This window comes from Canis lupus, chromosome 23 (genome assembly GCF_048164855.1).
Source record: "Canis lupus baileyi chromosome 23, mCanLup2.hap1, whole genome shotgun sequence".
NCBI classification, from domain to species: Eukaryota; Metazoa; Chordata; class Mammalia; order Carnivora; family Canidae; genus Canis; species Canis lupus.
Window position 1 is genome coordinate 42,383,072 of NC_132860.1, and position 21,736 is coordinate 42,404,807.

At 32.9% G+C, this 21,736-nt stretch overlaps 1 long non-coding RNA gene across 1 annotated transcript in view; it reads right to left on the bottom strand.

Moving 5' to 3' along the window:
- Positions 1 to 838: 838 nt before the first annotated feature.
- Positions 839 to 21,736, bottom strand: part of LOC140615598 (uncharacterized) — a 33,925-nt gene continuing 13,027 nt past the window's right edge. The window contains exon 3 of the long non-coding RNA XR_012016094.1: positions 839 to 934. This is a non-coding gene — a long non-coding RNA (uncharacterized lncRNA). The remainder of the gene's footprint in view (positions 935 to 21,736) is intronic.

Consider the following 21,736-nt stretch of genomic DNA (forward strand, 5'->3'; position numbering starts at 1 on the left):
AGAAATAGGCACACTTTAAAAATTTTAAAGTGATAAGAAATAGTAGATAGATAGTAGATTAATAGATAATAAAGTGATAAGAAAATATCGCAGAAATAGGCCCACTTTAATAAATAAAGAATAAATAAATTCTTTTTATTAACCACCATTTGAAGATACACCGCAATCAGGTGACTCCTTGACTCCTGAATGCTAAGAATAGATAAATCCCTCCTCAGGACTGACATTACTGATCCCTTTCTATTCTTAATTTGTCTTTAGTTTGTTGTTGTCGTTGTTGTTCTGTCTTGTCCTAAGTTTACTTTGAAATTAACAGATGCCTGAGGTAGGCTTTGGTTACCTTTACTCTATTCTGCATGACACTGTTACTCTTTCATTTATAGACACAGTACTGTGACCCTAAACATGTACACTTCCTTTTCTCTAGCTGCTACTGTAAGATTAAATGCTCTATTTTTGGTGACTGGGGGTGGGGGAAACCAAGAACAGACCTTCTAGAAAGGTTTGCCTCCAAAACCTCTCCAATGTCACCCAGAGTGTAAATTTACCTTATTTAATTTTGATCTAACTTATCATACATTTCACTTATCAGTTTTAATCTCCTATAAATACAAACACATACAGTTTTTAAAAAATATTTTTTTCTTGTGTAAACACCCATATTCCCTCAGTCAGTCCTTTGAGAATGGAGTATTCTAACAACCAGGACATTAGAAGATTAGAAAGATCAAATATCCTAAGTGACAGGAATGCTGAGAGAACCCGTGAGAAGTATATTATTGTTCAATGGAAGAATGAAAAGAACTGGATTCAGACATGAGTCCAGTCTAGGGCTTACCTGAAGAATGGCTCTCCTGTTTGTTCTCATCAGCGATTGATAACTTCATGGGTTCTTTTTTCAGGCAACTAATTATCCATCTCTCTGGGTGAGGCTCTGGAATAATTATATACATTTATTCCATCAGAGCAATACTCCAGCTTTGCTTAGGGCAACACTTCAAGTAGCAATTATGAAGATTAAAAATGGAATAAAAGAACTAACATATTTGGTGGGTAGTATTGCCCAACATTTCAAATGTTTCTGAATACCCACGATGGAAGAAACTAACATGTTTAATCTACTTGTCCTTAGAAAATCTATTCTTTACACCTTAGTTTGCTATAGGATGATTGCCCTTTCATATTTAGTTCTAAGAATTGTACTGATAGGAGAACAATACAGAGACAGGAATTATATTCAGGGAACAGATTTCAAATACAGCCTGGTTTTCTGAATACATTTTTAAAGTGGGCCAATTTTGAGTTAGTTAGCCAATGTGTTAGCCATTTCCAGATCTCCAGTGCTGAATCAGGTGGGAAGAGATCTGCTGCATTATGACAGAGGCTCCTCTCACTACCACTGGCTCTCAGAAGAATCCTGTGGACACAAGACAGCTTCATAAAGAGAAGTGTACTCTCCAGTATGGGAAATTGTCCAGCAATTCAATGAAATTAAAAAGTGTTCTCTGGGATCTGAGCTACATTGATGAACTGGCAAAAATGATCAAGATTTTATTTACAAATAGTGATTTACAAGCCAAATTAGGGCTACTTGTGTTTTGTTTCATTGATTGCAATGGGAGTGTAGATTGACACAAGGAACCTGATCTTGGATTAGCCTTGAATGTTCTGAACCTCAAAGCCTAAGGTAATCACAGGGAAATCACTTGTTTTTATGTAAACTATTCCAATTTCCAATTATTCCTTAAAATGCCATTTATTGGGAAAGGAAAAAAAAAATCTGCTAGAGAGTTGGATCCAGAATCGTGCATTGCATGTCTCTTTATTCTTATAATGTAAAATGTTCTTTAGCCTTCCCTTGTCTTTCATGACTTTGACATATATTTTTGAAAAACAAATGTCATTTTAGTATAACTATAGATTTACAGAAGTCACAAGGATAGGATTGAGAGTTCTTATATGTCCCATACCCAGTTTTCTTTGTTAAGATCTTACGGAAGTATGATAAAGTTGGTATAGCCAGTGAACCAATATTGATGCATTATTATTAACTAGATAATAAATTTTAAGATTTCATTAGGTTTTACCTAATGTCCCTTTTCTATCCCAGGATACCCTCCATGATAAGACATTATAGTTAGTTATCATGTCTCAGACTTCTCAAATTATGACAGTTCCTCAGATTTACTGTATATTTAATGATCCTGATAATTTTGAAGATAATGGTCATATATTTTGTAAAGTCCTTCAATTTGGGTTTATCTAATGTGCAATTTTTATAGGAGGAATGGAAGTAAAGTTGCCCTACATAATATTGAGAGTACACTTAAGGGAACAAGATGAATTATTGCTGTTAATGTTAACCTTGATCATTGGCTATGATAGCGTTTGCAAGATCTCTCCACTATAAGAGTGTAAAACTGTAAAGAGTATAAAAGTGTACTCCCATGTACATGGACACACATACACATAATTTCTATATGGTACTCTCTGGAAACAATTTCTGTGTATAACCCATACTTAAGAAGTAGAAAATTGTACAGATGGTCCCTGACTTATGACTTAACAATGGTTCAACATACAATGGTGCTAAAGAGATACACATTTAGTAGCACAGAGCAACATGCTAATGTGTCTCCATTCAGTACTTTGAATTTTGAATTTTGGGCTAGTGGAATGCAATGTAATACTTTCTCATCACCCTCAGTGGTGACAGTAAGACACAGCTCCCAGTCAGCCACATGACCACAAGGGTAAAACAACCCATATACGTACAACCATTCTGTACCTATACAATTATTCTGTTTTTCACTTTCAGTGCAGTATTCAATAAAGTACAGAAGATATTCAACACTTTATTATAATAGGTTTTGTATTAGATGATTTTGCCCAACTGTAGGTTAATATAAGTGGTTCAGAGCCTATTTAAGGTAAGCTAGGCTAACCTATCATGTTTGGTAGGTTAAGTGTATTAAATGTATTTTCATCTTAGGATATTTTCAATTTACAAAGGGTTTATTGGGGCATAACCCCATTGTAAATTCAGAAAGATCTGTATTCTACCTCCTGGAGGGCAAAGTATTTACATACATATATAGTACTCCAATACAGAGATTGGTCTATTCTCCACATGTATTTATTTATTTAACCATTTATGTATATTAGTATTAACTCATGAATATTTATTTTATTTTAGGTTATTATCCAATGCCACATTATTTATTTAGATGCTCAGAAATTTTTGCCTTTGGCTATTGGAAGCTCTTCTGATTGCCTCTTGTATCCCTTTGATATACCTCTATCACTGTGTTTTATTCACTGTTTGTTTCTGGCAGTAAAAGAATTTCCAGGCTTATCTTAATATTCCCTGGCCCAGCACTTGAATCAACTATTTCTCTGAGGAGCCTTGTTTTGTTTTGTTTAACTGAAGAGTGGTAAAGCTTGACACTTTTGAGGAGTATAGGCTTTGCTTTGTAGAGTGGCCTTTGATTTGGACTTGTCTGGTACTTCCTCATGATTATATTTAGATTATGCATTTTCAGCTGGAGTACCAACCACAGAAATGCTATTGTGTTCTTCTCAATCTATCATATTTGGAAGGTACATGATGTGCTTTGTTCCATTATTGGTCATGTTAACTCTGATTACTGAGTTAAGTTAGTTTGTGCCAGATATCTCCATTAAAAGTCATTATTAGGGGAAACACTTTAAGATCATGTAAAGATCCTATTTTCTCTTCAAACTTTTATATCTTGGTTTTAATATATATTGATCCTTTCCTGAATATATTAATACAATGTAAACTTGCCAGTCCATTTCTCAAGAACCTCTGCTTATAGTTAGTAGAGAATGGTACACAGAAAAAAGATAAAGGCATCAGGTGTGTTCATTGCTACTAGGATTTGACGATTTATGGGCTCTTTTAGGAGACAGAAGTAGAATATGAATCTACATAGAATATTTTTACCTTTTCCCTTTTTAAGATTTTATTTATTTGAGAAAGAGTTTATGTGCACACACGGATGCTTGTGCAAGCAGAGGAAGGGGCAGAGGGGGAAGAACAGCGACCAGGAGACTTTACACTGAGCCTGGACCAGATGCAGGGGCTTGATTCCACAACCACAACATCATGACCTGAGCCAAAATCAAGAGTCAGACACTTAGCTGACTGAGCCACCACGTGTCCCAAATCTCCTCTTTTTATAGTAAACAACCAATTAGTAAATAGTAACTGTGGAATAAATGATAGAATTAGAAAATCACCATTTTTTGAACCTCCATAGTAATCATTAAACAAGCAAGGAATATCAGTGGAAGCTAATAGGGGACAACATTTTGGTGACAGAAAGTATACACACACACACACGCTATGTCATATATATATATATATATATATATATACACACATATACAAATATATATGCATATCTATTCACATATGTCCTATAAAATATACTATATCCTATGTATATGTATATTTATATTTTAAATATCTACATATATATGTGTGTATGTATATATATGTATATATATATGTGTGTGTATATATATATATATATATATATATATATATATATATAACCATGAAGTCATAGTAATTGCTAACTTCATTTCAGCATCAAAGGATTTATTCTGGCTTTCCTCTCTTTATTTGTCACTTCTTTCTCCAAAGTGAGAAACCACAAATTCCTTTATCCACAGTATATTTATTTATTTATTTATTTACTTACTTACTTACATACCCAGTCCTAGAATATACAGAGAGTGTTTCAGAAATTTTAACCCATAACATTGAGAAAAACAACTCTGCTAACAAAGTTCTCTACAATTATTGTATATAGATAGTTTTGTAGCTAAAATACTGTATTCAGATGCTATATAGATCTTTTTTTTCCCCTTTCTTTCAGTGTAGCTGGGTTATTCATATTAAATGCAGTTAGGTTCACTTGTTTCTGTTTTTTTTTGTTTGTTTGTTTCTGTTTATATTCCAAGTTTTTCTTCCTTTTCCTTTTGTTTTTAACATTTATTTTGTGCACAGATTCCTTTTAAAGTGATGCTTATATTTATCAAGCAATTTTAGTTTCAAATGTATTTTGATCTAGCTTTTAAATTGCTATCCTAAAGAGTTAAGGACTTTAAAGTTAATTACAATTAGCTAATGGTGCCAAATTTCAGAAAAAAAGGGAAAAAATAAGGTAATAGTTGTAGCAAACACCTTAACACCAAGTTCAAGCTGAAATGAGATTGAGATATGTCCTACATGTTTAGTCGATACAATGACTAAGGTTTTTCTCATATCAAAGAGAAATGCTTATACAAGGAATATCAACTCTTCATTTAGATTTCCTCTGTTACATACTTTTAAAAATCATCAGAGATACAAGGCTAATTTTATATCTAGAAAATGCAGAGTAGTGTATTGCTTTGCTGTAATTTAAAGTCTCAGAGGGAAGATTTTGTAGAGGTTCAGGTGAAAAAAAAATCACTATTGCCATCTCAAAAACTTTAAATCATTGCTTACTACTCACAAAACTGTCTTCCACTTAAGTAAAGGAGTATTTTATTGACCAAACTGATTAAAGCTTGTGTTTATTAATATATTTCCTTCACAAATCCAGAATCTTGGTCTCAAAATTGCATGCATTATTCCCCCCCCCAAGGCTGTAATTTTGAAAGAAAATAATCTGCTCTATCTTTCCACTGAAAACCTAGTATGAACTCATAGCCTTCACCTAAATCGATGCTTGTAGGATTGAAGATAGATAGAGCAGACACTCTAATACAATCTTACAGAAACCTTCAATATCGTCCAGTCAAAATATTTCCATTCTAGAGATAAGGAAAACAAGGCTTGGGGAGTTCAGATGCCATACTAAATACCACCCACATAGGGATAAAGCTATTCCGGAAACACCATTATAACAGCTCCTTCTATAGTGTTTTGTGCATTTATTGAATATTTTTAAACATTTAGAGGAAGCACTGGAAGAGTTTATGGAATCCACACTTCTTGATGTCACCACAATGAAATACACACACGGACAGACACATTGAAATATTTTAACAGGATCTACTTTAAAGGCAGAAGAATGAATCAGGATACCTCAAGAAGGCAAAGATATATATCATATTATCTTTTTATTTCCCCTTAGAACTGAACACAATTCAAGGTATAAACTAAGCTTTTCATGCCTAGTTATGAGGGATGACTACCAGAAGCTATTAAATAAATAATTATATTGATTTAAATATAATTAGTGGAGCAACTCTTATTTCCACAAAATGGGAGCAGAGACTGGAGGAAAAATTAACTTTCTTCTTAAAAACCAACTTGATCCTAACCTGATAATTCAATATTGCCTAATCTTCCCATGCTTTCATTTCATCATCTATAAGATAAAGTTTCTATAAAGAAAAATCTTAAAATACATAGACAATGTTTTCAGTCTCTTGCCTACTGTATTGCCACAGCTTATTAAACTGGGTCTCTGTTTTATTCCCACATCCCACCCATAAACATATATAGAGAGACCACAGCATTGTAATGTTCAGTTTTGAGGAGGGAAGGGCTCCTGAGATGTTCTAGACAGGATGTATTGACACATCCATAAAATATCAAAACCAAGGAGAAAACAAGGTCAATAATACATTCATCCTTTAAAGAAGGAGAAAATGATGACTTTAGAAATTAGACTTATCAATTTAGCTTTGCTATGAGAAACTATAGCAAACTATATATAGAAAATGTAACAGGACCTTTGAGACAATGCCGGGATATTGTTGGTTTAAAAGAAATAGTGAAGACCTTGGAAGGTTCAAAAGTAAGATCTATGAAGGAATTCCAGTTATTATTTTAATGTCCCTGGGAATTTATCTTACTTAATCCATTGTAAGAGCTTGATACATATACATTTCTAAGAAAGGAGGGAGGAAATAAGAATAGTTTGTGGGTGGATGTCAATAGGGAGAGAGAGAAAGCTAGAAGGCAGGGGGAGGAATGAAGGAATATTCAATGACATGGCTTTGCAAGCTTTTAACTATAAGTAACAATGGTTATTTAAGTCATAGTCAAAGCCAGAGAAATGAAACAAGAGAATAAGGAGCAACTTATTGAGTATTTCCTGTCAGCCACTATGCCAAGAATGAACTAACTCAATGTTTAGGCTTTGTGCCATACTCAATAGAACATTGCTACTGTAACCAAAGACATTTGAGAAGAAATTTATATCTTTATGGCAGTTTCTGCTGAAAAAAGAAGAAAATAGTATTTTTTATTACACTGCACAACTCAGAAGTACATGATCTCCCTCTTGTTCTCATAGCAGCTAATCGAAACCTCTCATCCTAAATCCCAGATCACCTTAAACTTGCTCACAAACTCAGTCCACATAGATTTTTATTTTTTCTTCTAGGTCAATCTTTATTATACAAGCCAACTTGGCTTCCTTATAAGATGAGTTTATTAAAGCCTGGATTCCCCATCCACCGCCTCCCCATCTGTCAGCTCAACAACAGTGACCATTTCAGATTTACCTTCAAAATATATGAAGAACTCTGTTTATCTCATTTATGTGTTCAGTTGTTTCTTTTGTATCTACTGGATATGACGGATATTCCAATAGGGAGCTCATCTGTTTGTTCCCTGCTGTATCTTCAAAGTCTACCACAATGTCTAGTGTGAGTCAAGAGATATTTGCCAAGTGTAGAACTTTAAGTTATCCTCTGTTCTTTTTTTTTTTTTTTCTGAACCAGAAAAGAAGGAAATGATGATTCTGGGACACAGCTAGATATGAAAATATTTTTTCCTTGAAGGGATCTTATGGCCAAAAGAAGTGAAGACAGGTCCCCCAGAAAACTATAAGCACTTACTCTACCAAAGAAGTACCTAAATGTGCACTGGTGTAATTACTGTTTACTAAACAGCAATTAGCACTGTCTATGCCTCATCACCCTCTGGAAAGTTATAATAGCTCATAAGAAGCAAGATATTCACATATCACATTTTCTTATTAACGTGAAAAAAGTATAAATGAGACCGCAATTTAAGTTACTGTGTTTGATTCCATACAACAATTTGTGATATGTCAAATGAGCTATATACTCAATAAAGGCTACTAAATGCTCACTGCTAAGGATTATTATAGGCTAGAGTAGTCAGGAAAGTCAAATGGAATAGGTGATTATCTCAGTATGTCATACTAAATGCTACTCTGATGATGTTACTGAAAACAGTTTCTTTTATATTTTGTGGCATGTTACTCAAAGCGCTCTCTACTATTACCATTGTCCTCTATACAATATGCAATGATACTTGTTATTTAATGCTGATGACTGAAAATAATAATAAAATATTATTTGCAAGTTCAAGTCGTTGATTCACCATCTAATAATTATGTGATGGGCAGTTCTAACATGGCAGCCACTGTTCAAATACTTATTTTAAAGCAGTAATGAAGATAGAAATAGCCTTTATACTTATGCAGCTCACATTCCATTGGGGTAGATATTTAACAAAGAAAAAGTAAAGAAACAAATGAGATCATTATTTGCTTTGTTACATAAAGGAAATAAACTGGTCAACAAGAATAGAGTACCTTGGAGTGGGTACTTCAGTGATACTAGTGTGTGATGGCACTCTTAAAACAATTACATTTGGTTGATGTACCGAAAGGGGTTGGATTAGCCTGGTGAAATGCTGCAGGAAGAGATTTTTAGGTAAAAGGGCAAATGTCCTAGATGTAGATAAAAATTTAGTTGTTTAGGAGAAGAAAAGGAAGCTGAGGTGACCACAGAATAATGATCCAAATGTGGGTTATTAAAGTCTAGAGAAATAAAGAAAAATTGGATTACAATGGGGTTTTTATAAACCATGAAAAAATACTAGATTCTATTCACAGGGAAATGCAATACAGTTATAGAATTTCATTTGTGCACAACTGAAACAGAAAAGTAACATAATATGATTAGTGATTTTGGAAGGCTGTTGGAGAATGGATTCTAATAAGGACAGAGAGAAGTGGGACACACAGCTAGGAGACAAGAGACCAGAGACCAGAAATGAGATGACAATGACATGGACTAAGATGAAACACGGAGGATAGGCAATCATGATGGCTTAGAATATAAGGACTCACTGATGGTCAACTTCATCTAATGACCATGGTTGCTACTCAAGATGGTGATGAATATATGCTGAGGGAAAAAAAAAATATATGCTGAGGGAACAACAAAAATGTCCACTATGGCATAAATAAAAATATTTTCAGATAAAGGAAAGGAGCATAAATTATTCCAAAAGACAAAAGAATGATCCTTAGTTGGAAGACAGAGGGATTTTGTGTCAATATTAGTACAGAGAAATTTTGATCATTCAATTATATGTATCTTGCTATACAAAGTAGGAATACCCATCAATATCTTATCAGGTACTAGTGTTCAATGGAGCACAGTTATAAAGAGTAGACTATAATTCTGAGGGACAGTAAACAGATGGATTTACTTTCTTTTCTAAATCTGAGAAAAGATACATGTAGTAGTATAAAGATACATGTAGTAGTTTTCCATCACAAATGCAGTCACATTGCATATCTGAAAGGCTGAAAAGTTAAGAGAGTCGAAACATTTAACTAGTTGTCTAAATATTTTTTGCATACCAAACAGTATAGTCTTTGTCAATGATATACTGATTTATGGAGTATATTTGCCACTTTTCTTCTCTCCGGTTAAGTCTACTATGTATCTGTTATTGGTGAAATTTCTGCTACTGAGTCTTGAATAACTTGTTGCCACAAATTCTACATAGAAAGTACACGTGTAACTGTCTTTTGATGATACATCTCATCTGAACATACAAACGCTCTTTGCCAATAGTCAAGATCGGTGATCTAGAAGACACTGAATCCATATCCTTCCACACACTTCGCTCTGAATGACCTTGACTCCATAATTCTGCCCTCCCTGCCTCTCAAGTTTATATCAATGATTATAAGAGGATATAGAAGTATTAGCAGAAACCCAGTACTACAGAATCAGTTCATAATTTTTGTCTCCTAACAAGCAAGCCATAAGAGCTACCTTAAAATAAAAGAACATTTTATTGTTTAACATGAGATGATGCATCCTCTTATCTCCATGCTATGCTGTCAGTGTCTGAAATAATTACCGGAGCCTAGTCTCACCTCAAGTTATAATTAACATGTACTCAAGGATTAAAGTTGCCTTTTATTTTTTCAAATATTTGGATATCAAATCTGTAAAGTGCTAAGGGACTATTTTGTGATTTTACCAATGAGAACACAAAAGATGAAAGAAGATAATAAACTTTCCTAAGACAAAAAACAGTTTTTTTTATCTCCCCCATAAGGAAAATCTTTTGCTCTCAAAAGGGGACTGATGCAGACTTTGTGTATCCTGAATCTAACTCAAACTACAAATATTAAGCTATGACATATGAATTTTTATCAATGAGAAAAACAAAATGATTTTAAAAATTAAAAGACTGGCAAAGACCACAATAGTCACAAAGTTTAGAACAGTAATATGATACTTTCAGTAGCTACTTTTGACACACCTAAGACATTCCTCCTACATTTTTTCTGCTTGTTATTTCAATCATGTCCATATAACAAAGATTACTTAATTTCTCAAGAGTAAATTAAAAAGCAAATCTTTTTTTCAGTATTTTTGGTCAAAGTGATTTATTGATATTTAGATGTTTACATCTCATGATAGAAAGGAAATCTTTTGTCTCTTAGTATTCCAGAAGTCTAGTAGGAAGCAGGGATCCGGGAGCTGGTAAAAGGGGAGTGAGAGTAGATGTGATACATGGCTTAAATTTACAAAACACACACACACAAACACACAGTGAACAAATTTATATACATTATTACAGTTTAGCCTAACAAATTGGAAGGAATTACTATTTTCTTCATTTGATAGATTAGATAGGAAACTGGAGCTTAGAAATGTCAGACAATTTGCCAAAATTCACAATATTACTATACAATGGATTTGTGTCCATGTTTCCAGACTAAAAATCTCATGCTCACACTATGCCTTTCTTATTGCATCTTGATGTAAAATAATTAAAAGGAATGTGGGCATTGTATTTGGAAATGAATAGAATGAAGCATTCAATGTCTCATATTTCAAGTATTCAAGTCTTTCTTTGGATCTTACAGCCTATGCTTTCACACAGCAACGAGGTAAGACTGGACTATGCGTGTTCTCTTTTGTAGGCAAGACCTGATGATTTATATACCGTTTTGGCTACTGTTTGTCCTTTTTCTCACATTCACTGACTACAAAAGAGTCTTAAGAATTATGTAAACTACATTTCTACAGGTATTGAATTGCCCTACAAATATGAATGCTTTAGAGCTACTGAAGTTTTGAGAATTATGTCTGGCTTTAACAAGAGAAAAATAGTTCAATAAAAAAGCACAGTTGCTTTAATCAATATAGTTTATCATGAACACAAGTTCAAAAAACAAAAATTTGGCCCCAAAAATGATGAAAATGAAATACCATAGAAGCAGATAGAAGAAAGGAATTATTTGCCATTAAATATTTTATTCTATGGGCAACAGACACGGAACTTTCTTGAGAAAAGGGGTTACACTGTCATATATTTAGAAATATAATTAGAAGGAACTTGTAGCAAGATGAGAACTGAGCAAGAGGTTGGAAAATCAGGATTTTGATGATAAAGACAAAGAACTCAACCAGATTTTAAATAAATAAATAAATAAATAAATAAATAAATCTTCATATATATATATACATATATACATGTGTATATATATACATACACATACATACATACATCTGGCTTCAGTTTGCTTAGCTTCTTGAATCAATAATTCTAAATCTTTCACTAAAATTTCGTAAATTCTCTACCATTTTTTTTCAATTATTATTTTTAAACCCTTTTTATGTCTTTTCTCCTATTCTGGGCTGCCAATAACACACATATTAAACCTTCCATTAGATATTGTCAAATAGGTTCTGAGTCTAAATTTATTTCTTTTTAAAACTTTTTTTTCTCTATTCTCTCTGCTTCTTGCTCAAATTAAATAATTTCTATTTATCTGTCTTCAAACTCACTGATTTTTTCCTTTGTTATATTTATTATTTTATTAGTCTCACTCATTAAAATTTTATTACAGATACTATACTTTTTCATTTGTAGAATTTTTAATTTATTTTTATAATTTCTTTGTATTTGCCATAATCTTCTATTTTTTTTAATACAGTTTCCTTTACAGCATTGAGCATGGTTATTTTAGCTGCTTTAAAATACTTGCTGCTAATTCCAGCATCTAGGTCACCTCAAGGTCACATTTTCTTTCTTCTTCAAATGTATAATAATTTGGATTATATCCTGTACAATGTGAAAGTTACACAGTGGAAATTCTGGATTCAGTTATAGTCTACCAGTTTGGTTTTTTGCTATTTGGCAGGCAATCAAATTTTTTAAACTCAAATTATGAACTCTCACTTGGATATCTTCCCAAATCTTCATTCATTATTTTTATACTTATCTGGACTGTAATTTTCTGTCTCATGCATATGTAATTTTTTGCAATCCTAAAATTTTTAAAATCTGTCCAAATCTTGTATGAGTTAAAATGGCTCTTCCCTTTGGGACTTCTCTCTCACTTCCTAGCCATGCTGGATGGTCCGTGTTCTTCTTCTTTTTCTTTTTCTTTTTTTTGTTTTTTGTTTTTTTTGTTTTTTGTTTTTTTGTTTTTTTGTTCTTCATTCCTAAAAGACTGTTTTTTCCACTGTGAAATTAGAACCCTATGCAATTCACTATGGTTTGCCCTAAGAATAAGAGCCAGAAAAATAGGAAATATCTCTTGCCTTATTCCTCTTCTAAGTCACCTCCCCTTTGAATATGCCTGCTTGAATTCACTCTGCATGCCCTCAGAAAATATTGTTCCTTTTTTTTCTTCAGGAAAAGTGGGGGATTTTTGCAATCTGATCTGTTCCTCTTGTTGCTCTCTAGTGATTTTAGCACATATGTGGACATATTAGGATTTAAGTAACTGCCATTATTTTGAGCTCCCAGAACTTTTCCAACAATGGTTTGCTTTCCCACCACTAGTGCTAGATTGCAGCTAAACATATCTGTATGTTTGCTGCTTGGCTACCAAAACTGTGCTGACATTATATATTCCCTATATTGCATAAATAATCAGAAATTATCCCGATTCCTCCAGCAAGTAACAAAAACATAACAGAAATGATGTGGCTTTTGTTCTTTAACATACTTGGGCTGGAAATCTGACTCTAGAGTTCACTGGCTATGCTTTCCCAGTTATACAAACTTTCCACATCTTAATTCTCACAATTGTAAAAGAAGAGTAGTCATTCTTTTGTGATTAAAATATATAATGCATGTTTAACAGTATTGAATATATGACTACCCTCTCCTTAACTATACACATAATGAAACAATTTCTGTGAAATAAGGTTAATGCACACATCACCTGTTAGGTCAAAACCAGGCTTTGGATCCTACTCTCCTAATCCCATTTGTGATGTTTTTAAGAGTTTCGTGTTCTCTTTTAGATTATTAGATAGTTATTGAATTCTGGAAAGAGCCAACACTGAATTTTAAGTATTTTACATACTATTATTATTTGTAAACTTAAAAACTTCTGTGACTCTCAATGACATTATTAGTAAAGTCAAGTCAAATCATGCCTCACTGTTGTAGGAAAACGAAGTAAAAATTCATATAAAGTATCTGGAAAATTAGTGGTGCATAATAATGTTAGTTCACCTTCTTTAATTTTTGCATAAGTCTTTATAAATATTTGCAAAGTATTTTTCATTGCCCGATCCCTAATGAAATACTTACATTAGTTGTGTTGTAATTCTTATCAGGTGATTCTCTAATCAAGGTTATATTCTGTGCCATATTCTATTTGTCATTAATACCAATATTTTCCACTTCTATGAATGACAGGCTTCTGCAGCAAACAGGTGAGGAACACCCCAGGATTTTTTCTCAAACAGACTTTCTATTCTCTTTCTGCCACATAATGCATGGAACAGTGTTATTATGATGAACTCAAATTTTACCCCCTAACCCTGCTTAAAACCAGCATATACAAATATGTCCTACTCCTGGCAGAGTGACATCTATTAAAAGCAGAGACAATAATGGCTGAGGCAGACCACTTTTTGTGTTTCATAAACAGTAGACAGGTATAGTTTTCAAAAGATTTAAATGTATTCCCACGGGGAATCTTCTTCTAGGTAAAAGTTGTGTTTTCTTAACTTCTTCACAAGTTTTCTCATTTGTCCCCACCATCTAAAAACCAATTTACATTGAGGTCAGGCTGATGCTGCAAGACAAGTCACAGCACTGCCTGGGATTTTCATTTCAGGCTGCCTCTCTGATTTAAACTCTAAGTGCTAGAGTTGGAGCCTCAGGTATAACTTACTGCTTTTTCATCTGAGGATGCCCTTAAGAAAAAAAAAATACAAAGACTTTATATTTATTTCCCTTGTTTTAAAAGAAAAAGAAATCTCAATTGTAGATGATAACACTCTTCCACAAGCAAAAAAAAAAAAAAAAAATTCACACTTAAAATATCAATTTAAAATAGTTTTTTCTATTTTATTGAATTTAAATTTCCAACATAAAAACATTTTATCCCCAGACATAGCTGGGCCACTTTTAAGCACTTTTAGCATGACTTTGAATATGCCAGATATAAGATCAATCAAGCTGAGTGATGATGGTAGTGGTGATGATATTGGTGGAGATAATGCAGGATAACTTTTCTAATACCTGGTGGAGATAATGCAGGATAACTTTTATAATACCTGCTGAGAGCATAGAGAAAGGAAAACAAAATCAGATTTTCCCAAAGGACCAAATTTCAGATATACATACAGATGGTTATGCAGTATGTAATTAAGATAATATACTTAAATAATACATACAAAAACTAAAGGTGGAATAATTTCATGAGGTAGAGAGCATGCAAAGAAATGAAGAAAGTAGGGCTGTGTAATTAGATAACTTTGTGTTCGAAGGGAATCCTAGCCATAGATTGCTTTTTGCACCCTTGAATAAGAAGTTGTGTTTCTTTTAGGGTCATATGACTCTAAAAAAAAATTGCACAAGATAACAATATTTAACTTGAACTGTTGTTTTGAAATGTCATCACTTACATGAAGGGGCATAGCACAATATCTGGCAATAGAGATTAAACAATATTTGTTAGATTCCCTACTCACTACATGTAGTTTGAGAAAACTGTATGAGGAAGATAGCATATGAACTAAACTTTGTATGCTGAATAGGATTTATACACATAAAAATAGTGAAAGGTACCACAAGCCAACAGAAATGGAAGTCAAGGGATCCCTGGGTGGTGCAGCGGTTTGGTGCCTGCCTTTGGCCCAGGTCGCGATCCCGGAGACCCGGGATCGAATCCCACGTCGGGCTCCCGGTGCATGGAGCCTGCGTCTCCCTCTGCCTGTGTCTCTGCCTCTCTCTCTCTCTCTCTCTCTGTGTGACTATCATAAATAAATAAAAATTAAAAAAAAAAAAGAAATGGAAGTCAAAGTTATAAAAAGGGTAAAGAACTGAGCATTTGTAGTTTTAATAAAATGTTTGTGGTAAATATTAAATCTGCAAAGGTACATAGGGCTACAGTTATTTATAACCTTGACAGTGAGGCTAAGGATTTTAAAACATATTGTTTTGGCTGTAGTTTTTAAATGGGAATACTCAGACTTTTCCTTTTATTTTAGTTTGGGGATTAAATTATATTAGTAGTGTCTCGGAAAGTTTTTCCTAGCAGTAAGGCATACAGTAGATTGTAGTAGAGAGAGAGGAAAAAAAACTATTCAGAAGTGATCAATTACAAAGCAACTAAAGTAATCAATAAGAAGAAATAAGAGTAAATTAGGTAAATGGCAGTAACAGTAAGTGTGAAATGAGCAAGACATAGATATAAAATGGACTGAAGTTGGAAACAGATTGTATGTCTGTGGAGATGGTAAAGTCAGAGGAAAGAAACATCTTTAATGTCGAGAACTTGGAAAACAGGGAAGATTGGCTTATCAGCCAAAATTATTAAAATTGTGGAAACAAGTACAATATATTTATAATGTAGAATTTCATATTTTTCAAAAAGCTTGCAATGTATCTGATTATAAAATTTATCACATAAAAAGACGTATATGTATTGAAGTTTGTATGCATACACACACAGATTTGTACATGCACACATACACACACTACTGAATTTGGCTTTCAAGTTATATATCTGCCTCTGGCAGATGGCAGATTCCTAGTCTTTGTGAGAAAAAACTAGAAAATCCAGATTATTTACATGTGTATTATATATACATGTATTTTATATGTAATGACTGTATAAAATTTATATATTAAATACACACACATATGTGCCACCACTGTAGGTACTAAGGTCAAAAGATATTTTGGTGAAATAATAAAACTAAAGAAAGAGAATTAGAAATTTAAAGGATAGAACTGTTAATGAAAAGATAAAGGTAAGAACTATCCCTGACATAATTCTTGTTCTCCTTTTTTGACAGTTACCCAATACTCATGCTCCACAGAGAAGGGGACTGCAAATGAAAACACAAAGGCTCAAAAAAGAAGAGGGAGGTAAATAATGATAGTCCACTGTTCTAAAGAGAAAAGCATTAACATTTAGTACCCATGACAGAGAGGAGCACACTGAACCACAAAGCTCTTGATTAACCTGAAGCATTATTCCCAAACAGCTGGGTAAACTGGAAGTACAAGAATATTACCAAAACTGCACCTCAGCCTGAACTTCTCTCAATCCCCAAACTATATTAGGGAATTCTATTTGCCTTACTGAGGAAAATGGTGAAAAACTTCTGATCTTTTACATAGCCTAAGAAGCTTATGAATTTTATGAATTTTTTCAAAGAATAAGTTTTTGTTTTAGTGATTTCATCCATTGATTTCTAGTTTTCAATTTCATTGGTTTCTGCTTTAATTTTTATAATTTTCTCATTTGCTTAATTTGGATTCATTTTGCTCTTCTTTTTCTGGTTTCCTATGTGGAAGTTTGAATGATTGATTTTAGATGTCTTTATTTCTTAGTACATTCAATTCTATATATTTCCCTATAAGCATTGCTTTCATGCATCTCACAAATTTTGGTAAATTGTGTTCTCATTTTCACTTAGTTTAAAATATTTTTTAAGTTCTCCATGAGTGCTTTCTCATGCACACATGTTCACACATTCTCTCTCTCTCCATACATATATATATTTGTATATATTGTTGCTATTATTACTTTAAGGAAACTCTTCTGTTAGATCAATTATGAATAAGAAAAATACAAATTTTAATTTTACCATCACTTATACATTCTGTAATACCTTTATTTTTGTAGATTTATTCATATTTCTTTATATAGAGCCTCTGAACTGTGAATTTAACAGTGCTTCTCTGTTATCCCACATCTAGTCCCACAGGATGGTGGGAGTGGATTGGAGTTGGGCATTTCTCTTCTCCCACATGAAAGGCTATATGGCTCTAGAGATGAATATCTCTTCTTTCATATGGAGGAATAGAGCCAACTGGAGTAAAGTATTTCCCATCCTCCAGGTCAATTTGGCTTTTACAAAACCCCACAGATTAGGCTCTGAGAAAGAAGTTTTCCCTGAGGCAAGATCTTGTTAAGAACAGAATGCTCTAGTGTATTTCAAAATGGTTCCTTTACCTCTCCCACTAATGAAAGCAGGGGGGTGTCTTTTTGATATTCACTGTGAGAACCTGTGACTAGAGCTCCAAGAAATAAAACTCGCAAAAGTGTGGGGGCAACCTGATGACTGGGTCCTCCTGAAGTTTTCTCTCTTAGAATCATCTACTCTAAATGTCCAGCAATTTGTCAAATACAATTCAGACTTCCCTACCCCAGCACTGGTTCTGCTCTGGTAAATTGTGATTCTTTGTATTTGCCTGTCAATCTCTCCAATTTGTAGGGAAGGATTGGGGCAGTGGTTTGCCCACTGACTTCACTTCTCTTATGACCTAAAAAGAGTTGTTGATTTTTCCGTTTGTTCAGCTTTTTACTTATTGTTAAGATGAAGTGACAAGTTCTAAGCTTTTTACATGTTAGACTGGAAACTAGAAGTCCTTTGCTTCTGTTTGTAAATTCAACTCTGAATCTTTTTTTTTCCATTTGTGTTCCAATATTTGCTAACTCATGCTTTGTTTTCATCATTTCTTGGCAAAGTTCTCTTGAACAATCATATCTACATAATTAAAGATAAATATAAGACTTGTATATTGGCATACCAAATACACAAACAGCAAAGGCTAAAAGTACATGGTACAAATGAAAAAGCATATCATAAAATAATAAGAAAGAATTAGGGCCAAAGAAATATATATTACTGTTCTATGTAATATAATATAACATGTATTATGTTATATACCATGTAAATATAAAAGCATCAATATGCATAAAGTAAAACCCACATATGTCCAGGAGAAATAAACTACAACAAATGAACTCTACCAGTATGTTTTAAGTCACTTTTCTTTGTTCAAAAAACTTAACATGATTGATAAAGGCAGATCTAATTAACATGTATCACACTCTAAAGCCTTAGCACAAACATACCAGCTTATTTTTTTAAAAGATTTTATTTATTTATTCATGAAAGAGAGAGAGAGAGAGAGGAAGAGAGAGAGAGACAGGCAGAGGGAGAAGCAGGCTTCATGCAGGGAGCCTGACGTGGGACTCCATTCAGGGTCTCCAGGATCAGGCCCCGGGCTGAAGGCAGCATTAAAGTGCTGAGCCACCCGGGCTGCTCCCAGCTTATTTTTAAAGAACCATGTTATACTATAAAACTGACCACATATCAGAATTCAAAATATATCATTAAATTCCAAAACCAAAAATATTCACACTCTATCTGCATTTGAGATACATTTTGAAAACTAATAAAAATGAGAAATCTAAAAGCATAATATTTTTTCAAAGTCTTTAAAACCAAGTAGGGTCAAGGAAAAAACTCTGCAGATTATACAGAATATGATAATAATAAAATCACTGCATATTAACAACAAAGGGGCATAGCAGAGTACAAGGACAATTCTTTGTCTCTAATGCCAACAATGAGCCAGAAAAGAATCAAAATAAATTATTCCAATGCATTAAATTGGAAAAAAGACAACAACAAAAAAAGAAGTGAATGCAAAAGTAGTAATCAATATTTTTGTTTCCTTCAGCATAACACCCTCTGGTTCCATCCACGTATTCTCAATACTTTTTAAAAGCAAAAAAAAAAAAAAAAAAAATCACATTAAGATGTCTAAGTGTTTAAAGGAAAGAATAAATAAATGAACCATTAGCATTAAAAAGCAAAATGATGAAATTACAAATACTCAAAATAGAAACGAATAAGGTGAAATAACTGGAGAAGTGTAAGTATAAAGAACTGTACCCTCATGAAGTAACAGTCTATTTAAAATTTAAAATTTTGGGGATCCCTGGGTGGATCAGAGTTTCAGCGCCTGCCTTTGGCCCAGGGTATGATCCTGGAGCCCTGGATGGAGCCCCGGGATCGAGTCCCAGGATCGAGTTCCGGGATTGAGTCCCACATCGGGCTCCCTGTGTGGAGCCTGCTTCTCCCTCTGCCTGTGTCTCTGCCTCTCTCTCTCTCTCTCTCTCTCTGTCTCATGAATAAATAAATAAAATCTTTAAAAATAAAATAAAATTTAAAATTTTGTTTTTAATTACTATAGGGTATAGCATGCAGGCAAACTACAATTAAAATCACTAATTCAAAGCACTTAACAAAGCACCGAAACTACTTTTTTTTTTTTTTTCCTGCAAGTAATTGTCAAACCTGATAAACTTTGAATTTAACAGCCTTGGGAGATATATATCAGTAAGATAAAAGTCTGAGTCTGCTCAAAATTAAAAATCAAGTAAGAAACCCTCTCCCTATAAACTAGGGCAATGAAAGGCTGAACATCCACAGAGACAGCTGAAACAGAAACAGCAAGGAATTTTGTCTTAGCGTGGAGTGTTGAAAGGATCCGTGTTAAAATACTTATTTGGTTTTGGTCTTGTGTTATCACAGATTTGTTTTGTTTGTTATTACTTTTATTTCACATGTTTCTGATTCTTCAACCTGTATATTGAGTCTTTCATCACTTGAAAATTCTCAGCTATATCTCTTTAAATATTGCAAGGCTTGGCTGGCAGTCACAATTTATTAGGGATGGAATATTTGCTTATTTTAATATATAAGCAAAAAGTATAAAACTCTTTTATAAGAGAATTTATATAAAAATTCTTAATGAGGTATGAAAAGAAGGAAATATATTTAACCTAATCAAGAATATCTATCACAAACCTACTTAAAATGTAACATTTATTGAACAAATATTAAAAACTTTTCATTTTTGATCCGGAAAAACACAAGAAAGTTGACTATCAATATTTTTCTATACTGTTCCAAAATACCTAATTTGTATGTTAAAAGAACTAAAAAGATTATAGGAATCAGAAATGAAGAACTATAATTATCTAAAAGTGACATGATTTTGTAGAGGTAATACAAAAGACTCAGCATGAAATTGTTAGAATTAAGAGAAAGTTAATAGTAAGGTACTAGATTTAGAAAACCAAAATTCATATACTAATTGTATCTCTACAGACAACCGATTAAAAAAAACACATACAAATGATTTACATATTTTACAAAAGCATAATATATCAAATATACAGGAATCTAGCAATTGTTACGCAAAATGTCTCTTAATGGAAAAAAAAAGACACAAAATAAATAAACAAGCTTTATTTAAAGAAAAGTAGGCTATTAACCACACCCATCTACATCTAGTGTTAAAACTTTACCCCTGATTTCAGATAATCTTCCTTCTACCACTTCACAATTACTCCTAATCTGTGGTAGCTCTGATGCCCACTTCCACAAATAAATTTCAAGGACTTTTCAGGTTAAAGTGCCATATTTATTGTAGTATACATATTTTTTACCACCTAATATATGCAAAATTATGCTACTGTTTTTTTCCCCTACATTTTTTATGTGTCATTGATATTTTTGAGTTTTTTCCCTAGTCCCATTTTTCTCAGAATCCTTTCAGTTTTATTGGGCAATTTTTCACAGAAGACAAATTTGTAATAAATAAATATGTTGCTTTATAGCTTAGATAACTGTATAGTAAATACTTCAATTCTCATTGAATTTTTCTGTATATTTGATGCAATTCTAATTAAAATAGGAACAGGGTTTGTGCTTACAGGTAAGCATGGTGTGCATGTGTAAATTAACAAGCTATTACAGATTTAGAAGGAAATGTAAAGAGTCAAATAAACAAGTAAAAAGCCCACTCTATCTAATATCAACAGTTATTATGAATCTACAGTGATTTTTAAAAAAGAAATTATTTTTCAGAGATAGACAAAAGGGCCAATATATCAGAATATAGGACTGAGAAATTAATGCACATATATATGGATATTTGACACATGAAAAACGTGCTTTTTTAGATTAATGAGAAAGATTTTCAATAAATGATACTAGGAAATTAAGTATCCATTTGGGATAACAATGAAATTAAGCCACTACCTCAGACTATATACAAATTTAATTGCTTGATGATTAAAGTTTGAAATGTTGGAGGCAAGTTTTTGAAATTTTTAAGGACAATTTAGTAAAATAT